Raw genomic sequence first — 7,500 nt, forward strand, 5'->3', positions numbered from 1 at the left:
AATACTATTACCTTGTGTTTTTTGCTAGTTAAGTGTTGATTATTATAATTATATATATTTAATTTGATTAACTTGCATTAACCTGTTGTACTTTAATTCTTATTATGTTTTTTGGAATATGTCTAATTTGTATCTAATAAATCATTTAATGTTTTTTAACTAATCATTATATTATTATATAATTTAGCATTATTAGGTGTTTACTTCACACTAGTTTTTTAACCAATAGTGAACAACCATGAATGTAAAATCTTTATTCAGAAATATATATGATTGATATAATAAAAAAATTTTTGCAAAAAAGTTTCTTCAATTTATTTAGTTTTGTGGACTGTTCTAAATTTAGGTTTTCACAATTTTTTTTTTCAGAATACTGAAAAAAATGTCTAAAAAACGACAAAGAGTAATATTTTGGATAACTTTAATTTTAAACGTGTTGCAACTACAGATGATTCCGAAAAATCACAGGAACACATTACTCTTCGTCAACCGGTAGTGGCACCAAGTGAAAGCCATTGTGATGCAAGACAGCAACAAGATGTTGATGCATGCAACGGAAAAATGCAGAAAACGTCAGAAGTTATGATCGCAGATAAATAATCAGAATGTAAAAATGATAACGATAACTCCGTTTTCGATGTTGGACTTTAAATTCAGGCAACAGCTAGAATAAATTATGATCTCAAGTATCATATACTAACCGAACCATATAAACCCTACAAAACTTATGATTTCAAAAAAGATGTGCCAGAACATGAAGCTGGAAAGCGACGGTTTAGAATGCATGGTTGGTTCAATATGCTTCTTAGCTGGCGTACTCTTCAAAACTAAAAGGTACTGTTTGTATATATTGCATTCTTTTCCCACAAATAGTACATCGAGATTTTCAAGGTGCATTTATTACAACAGCCTTTAGAAAATATAAGGATTTTAACGAATGTGCTCGAAATCACATGTCATTGTCATGGCATATGTGTTCTCAACAAGGTGCTGAAAACTTCAATGCAGTGAGAAGAAATGCAAACAAGGAAATTGTATGTCAGCTCGATGGTTCTAAAAAATGCATTGTTGAAGCAAACAGACAGAAGCTCTTTTCTATCCTTTCAACTATTTTGTTGTGTGGAACAAATGATTTGGCTCTGCAAGTGAATGAAGGAAGTAAAGGAAATATGCATCAGCTGTTGAACTTTCGTAATGAGGCTGGTGTAGACCCGCAAGCCGCCGCCATTAGCCGCTAGCCGTCGCCAAGCACTGCTTTATTTTTAGCCAGCTGTGAAAAATTTATATATATATATATATATATATATATATATATATATATATATATATATATATATATATATATATATATATATATATATATATATATATATATATATATATATATATATATATATATATATATATATATATATATATATATATATATATATATATATATATATATATATATATGTATATATATATATATATATATATATATATATATATATATACAGTTCGTGAACGATTAAATAAATTTGTTTCCATTGAAAAAAAAAACTGGAACAATTTGCTTGCTCCAGGATCTGAGATGGATTCCTGTGTCCAACAGCAAATCTAGGGCTGCTACATCCAAAGCATGGGACTTCGTGGGTCAACTAATCTTGAAAGATTCAAGAAACCAAATTAATCAAAATTATTTATTTAATAATCAGTTGTACTGCAGATACTGTTTCGAAAAGCAATCACGTGGCGATGAAGGTCGATTATCAAAGGTATATGTTACTTCAACAATGACATCTTCTGGTAACCATCTAAACCATGCTGTTTTTAAACATGGAAAGACTTTTGAGCAACCAGTTAGTTCTAAAATTACTAATTGGGTCCGCACTGTACAAAACAATAAACCAGCACAAAGTCAATTTGAATTCAACAGAGATCTTTGTCTGTTAATATGTTTAGATCTTAAGCCATTTAGTTCAGTTGAAAGATCTGGGTTTAAAAGTTTTTGTTCAAAAAATACAGCGTTTCAGCCCCCATCATCTGACTGTATATCTGGATCTGCCCTAAAAAATGTTTATACTTCTGTTAAACAAAGAGTCTCAGAAGTTCTACAATCATGTGTAAGTGGAACTTTGATGATGGATGGTTGGACTGACAAGCGTAATCGTTTACCTTATTTTGGAATTCGTTTAAGTGTTGTGCATGATTGGAGATTTAAAATTTTCACATTGGCTGTTCAGCCAGTGGAGTCGCACACTTCTGAGCAACTTTATCGATTTGTTAAAACTGTTTTAAAAGAATTTTTACCTCAAGATAAGCATTTTTTATTATTTAACACAACTGATGGTGCAGCTAATATGAAAAAATTATCAAAGCTATTAGGCCATGAACATATAACATGCACCGCACATGGAATTCATCTGCTTTTAACCTCGGATGGCTTAAAAAAAATTTCAGCATTAACTTTACTAGTAAGAAAATGCAAAGAAGTAATAAAAGCTTTACATTTTAAGGGATATATGCTATCGAATGAAATTGAAACTGTGAAAGACGAGGAGTTGTTCAAAAGAATTACAACTCATGTTGACGAGCTAATAGCTGATGAAGAGAATCCAATTCTGGATTTTGAAATTGAAACTGAAAATGTAAGCATTCTTCCACAAACACAGCTAACTAAATCTGTTAGTCAAGCTGATGAGAGTTCGCTTGAAGAGTATTCACTTCTAGATTTTGACATTTTGAGCTAAAAATGATTTTGAGATTTTGAGCTAAAAAGGATGTCATAAAAAGTCATGAGCACAGTTCTTTAAAAAATAGTGTCCCAACAAGATGGAATAGTACCTCGGAAATGATTGAATCTATCTTAGATCTAAAAACTCATGTTGATACAGTGTTAAAAAAAATTGGAAAGTATGATTTATGTTTTCTTCCTGAAGAGTTAGAACTTCTGCAAGAACTGCGCAATTTTTTATCTCCATTTCGAGAACTGACTCTTCTTGTTAGCGAGAGAACACCAAATTTGTCTTGCCTTCCACTCATGGTAACTAAAATTAAAAATTGTTGCATTGTTCAAGTCACAGATTCTTTTGCGATAAAACAATATATAAAGTTAGTTAGAAAATGCATTGAGAAATGGTTAGTTGTTATTAATTTAGTTGAATTAGCGTGTTGTTTTGATCCAGCAATTCGTGATGTTGTTTTGACGAAGGAAAAATGTGAAATTTTGTTAAAAAACAGCTATGACAAAATAAAAACTTCTTTATTTGGTTCAAACATTTTACCACAAATAGGAACCGATAAAAAGATTAACTTCTCTGCGTCATACATTGACAATAATCAAAATAGTAAAACCTCAAACGCAGCTCAGGATTTTAAAAAACTTAGACTGATTTTATTACAGGAAACTGCAAAATCTTCACTAAACTCTGGAGCAATATTAGAGAATAGCAATGGGTTGCAAGCTGAAATAAATCTTTATCTTAGCATTTGTGATAATCAATCACCAGCCTTGCTGTTTTGGAAAAATAATGCAGAAAAGTTCCCTATTCTAGCATCCATAGCCAAGGTAGAAGATAATTTTATTTTTGACATTAAACTAATACTAGTGACAAAAATAACAGCAAACATTAATTTTTTTCTGAAGTTTAATGTTGCTTATTTTACATAGTTTCTATTGTTTCAGGTTTATCTTGCATTATCTTGCATTGTTTATCTTGTACCTGTTGAATGCCTTTTTAGCACGACTGGTTTAATTTTGAATGGAAAGAGATCCTCCTTGGCACCATTTTGAATGAATGCAGTTTGTTTCATACACGATAACTATCCAAATGCTGGTCTATGAGCTAAGTCTTGCATTTTTTGAATTAGGACATTATTTATGTTTTTATTTCATTTTGATTAACTTTGTATTTCATTTATGAATATTTAATACATGCAAAAGTTTGTTTTGTTTTGGTGATTGCTGTCAGTATTATACTTGTATATATGTCATTATTATACTATAAATATATTATATATATATATATATATATATATATATATATATATATATATATATATATATATATATATATATATATATATATATATATATATATATATATATATATATATATATATATATATATATATATATATATATATACATCTGCATAGCAATAATAAATTAAATTAGTAAAAACACTTATTTAAGTTTTGATTACTTTAACACTGTGTTTCACCATCAGTAGGTTCATCAGGGTTCTTCCTGATAAACCTACTGATGGTGAAACACAGTGTTGAAGTAAATAGCCAGCTAAGCAGCCAAAAAAATCAGGCGGTTAGCCAGCCACAAAAATGTAGGCTAGCCTCTCATGCCATCAGCTAGCCGGTCAGAATTTTTTTTAGCCAGCCATGAAAGTAAAATACCGTGGCTAGGAGGTCTAGGCTGGTGATAAGATTATAAAAAATCACCTTGATACTGCTGCAAAGAATGCAAAATATACATCACATCAAACCAAAAAATAATTGATATCTGAACAGATTCTGGTAAATGATATTGTGTCAGCTGCAAATAACTCTATTGGATTCTCAGTATTAGCTGATGAAACAGCCGATATTTCAGGATGAAATATCGGCTGTTTCATCAGCTAATACTGAGACAGAACAATGATCCATTGGAATACGCTTTGACAACCCAACAAAAGAGCAAATGGTTTGGGAAGAATTCCTTGGATTTGTTCCACTGAACGACATGTCTGCAGCATCAATTTCCGTCGCCATATTTAGCAAGTATTTACCATTAGGTCTCAATTTAGATCGTCTGTAATAGGTCAGGAATACAATGGCTGCTCAACCATGGCAGGAAAGGCGTTATCCTTTCCTGCCATGGTTGAGCGTCCAATCAAGAATCAGAATGAAATATCCAAAGGCGGCTTTTTTTTAATTGCTCATTACATAGACTGAACTTGGTTGTAAATGATCTGACTGCACTTCCGCAAATTCGCAATATAATTGGTACAATCAAGTCAATTATTGTGTTTTTCCGTGAAAGTCCTAAGAGAAGGTCAATGATACCCAACGTTCTTCTTCTCTGTGAGACTCGATGGACTGCAAAGTAAATGATCATACGAGTGTTTTGTGACAATTTTGACCAAATATTTACCTAGTTGGATGTGTTATCTAACGAAGCAAACGGAACCACGTCAATGGCACATCAGTTGCTGTTAGCATTCAGCTCAACAACTTTTTTATTTGGACTAATTATCATTTAATTTTACTCAGTTCTTCTGGAACCCTGTACTCAAGCACTTCATGCCATTCAACGAGACCTTCCACAAGTACAGATGCACATTCACGAATTGCTCTTGGTTATAGATCTACACTATTTCAAGGCAGGTATGCATTTCAGTGCAGGCATCTACAAGAGAGTCATCCAGTTGTCTGGAAAGTTGAAAATTCAACTAACACCACCAAGGCAATGTTCAAGGCAGTTATACCCAAACAATTGCGGAGCAACGGATACAAGTGTCGAGAAATACTTTTGCCAGGCTATGTGTATTCCTTATCTCGATTCATTAATCAATTCGCTTCAAATTGCGAATCTCAGAAGATAACATTACTCAATTTAACCTTTATTTACTTCATCCTGCAAAAATAAGAACTTTAACTCGTGAAAAATTTATTGAGAAAATGTCAACTGTAAATAAAGTATTCAAAATTGATAACTTTAAGCTCTATAGTGTAATTTCGTTTGATTTTTGGGCCATTCAATATTTTCAAACCACAATAAACGAAATCACAGATTTACTACCAAGGACTGTGTTCTACCCTGCAGTTCATGAAGCTTTACTTATTTTAATAACAGCAACCAAATGTACTGTAAAAAGATCATTTTTCACATTGCAGTGCGTGAAGACTTGGCTACGATCAACCATGTCCAATAAGCGTTTGTCTGGGCTATACATGCTGAGCGTGTATCGTGAAAAAATACGCTTCAGAAAATCTGAATTTATGGAACAAATTGTAAATAAGTTTGGCAATGAACGCAGACGACTACAATTTCTATTTACTAAATAAAAATGATTTAATTCTTGTATTTTTATTTTTGCATTTTCTTTAATTTTCTGTTGTCACTGGTCTAATAAAATGACTTGATTAATTGATGCATTAATGTAGTTTTTGAAATGTCACTGTTGAATTTTATTTTGCCCCTCTTTGTAAAAAATCCTGCCAGCGCCCATGCACCAATAGAAACAGGTTGGTCAAAATGCTTCGTTTAGAGTAAGAAATTTTAATAATAAAAAGTTGATTTGGAAGATTATATGTTATATTTTGAAGGCTTGCGGCACTGGTAAACAGAAAAAGTATCAGCAGTGTAAACAAAAATTTTATGTTTTTTTTTAATGATTAAAATACAAATTATTCTAGTTACTTTAACACAAAATTTTATTAAGAAAAAAAAATCAGGAAAGAAAGCTTTCAATCAACTTTCGATTGAAAGCTTCTTAAAATCCCCAAAGTTCACAGCAATTCATAACAATAGCAACAACAATAGTAGTAATTATAACAAAAATGATATTAAAAATATTCATAAAAATAATAATAAAAACGATAAAAACAAAAATTACAAGATTAAAATTAACATATAAAGTTGACAAAGATACGTTTTATTGTTAATATAATTTTTTTCTCTTACGTACAAACGTGCGTAATTAATTAATTACTAGGCTATAGAAGCAATAATTTGATTTGCAGGTGAAGGAAAGGAAAATTTGTTTAAGATGCATATCTTAATGCGGTAGTATGACCAAGATAAAGACTTTTATTAAACTAATTCAAATTATAAAACCGGAAAGCATTCCTATCTCCAAAAAAAAAATATTCTCGAAATTTATTTGCCCGAAACGAAAAATTATTAATTAACCTCAAAACTGATTAGACATAACTAATATTAAAAAGTAGTTGAAAAAAAATAGTCTCGGAAATCATATAAAGACGAAATAGTATCGATTAGCCGATTAGTAGAATATCACCAATTTTTATGATAATGCATTAAAAATAGGGCAGTTTGTACTGCGTTTGCGATTAGTCATACTGAAATAGCCTGTAGCCGAAGGATTAAGTAATACATCGACTATCTTATGGCTTGCTGCTGTAGATAAGTGTCGCTACATTGACTGGGGCCGAAAGTTCTTTTTTTAAAATCTAAATACCGATTAAGCTATTTCGAATTAATTTCTTTGACTATAATTTCAAAAAGGTTTCCTCAAATCAGATGTTTAAGATTAATCATTTTTGCAATTTCGAGATAACATACCCATGCCTCTCGAAATACCATGGTTGCAAGTATGCTTAGTAATCTTTTTGACATTTTTGAGTGTTACTGAATCTTTTTTTATCAAAAATGTGTTATATAGCGAACCGAGTTCTGCTGTATAGCGTATGTTTTTATCATTTTGTCATTGTCTGGCATTGAACTTAGTCTTAAGATGGTTACTTAAGTTAAATATTTATGTTACTTAATGTGTTTTTATA

Source organism: Hydra vulgaris, chromosome 10 (assembly GCF_038396675.1).
Source record: "Hydra vulgaris chromosome 10, alternate assembly HydraT2T_AEP".
NCBI lineage: Eukaryota > Metazoa > Cnidaria > Hydrozoa > Anthoathecata > Hydridae > Hydra > Hydra vulgaris.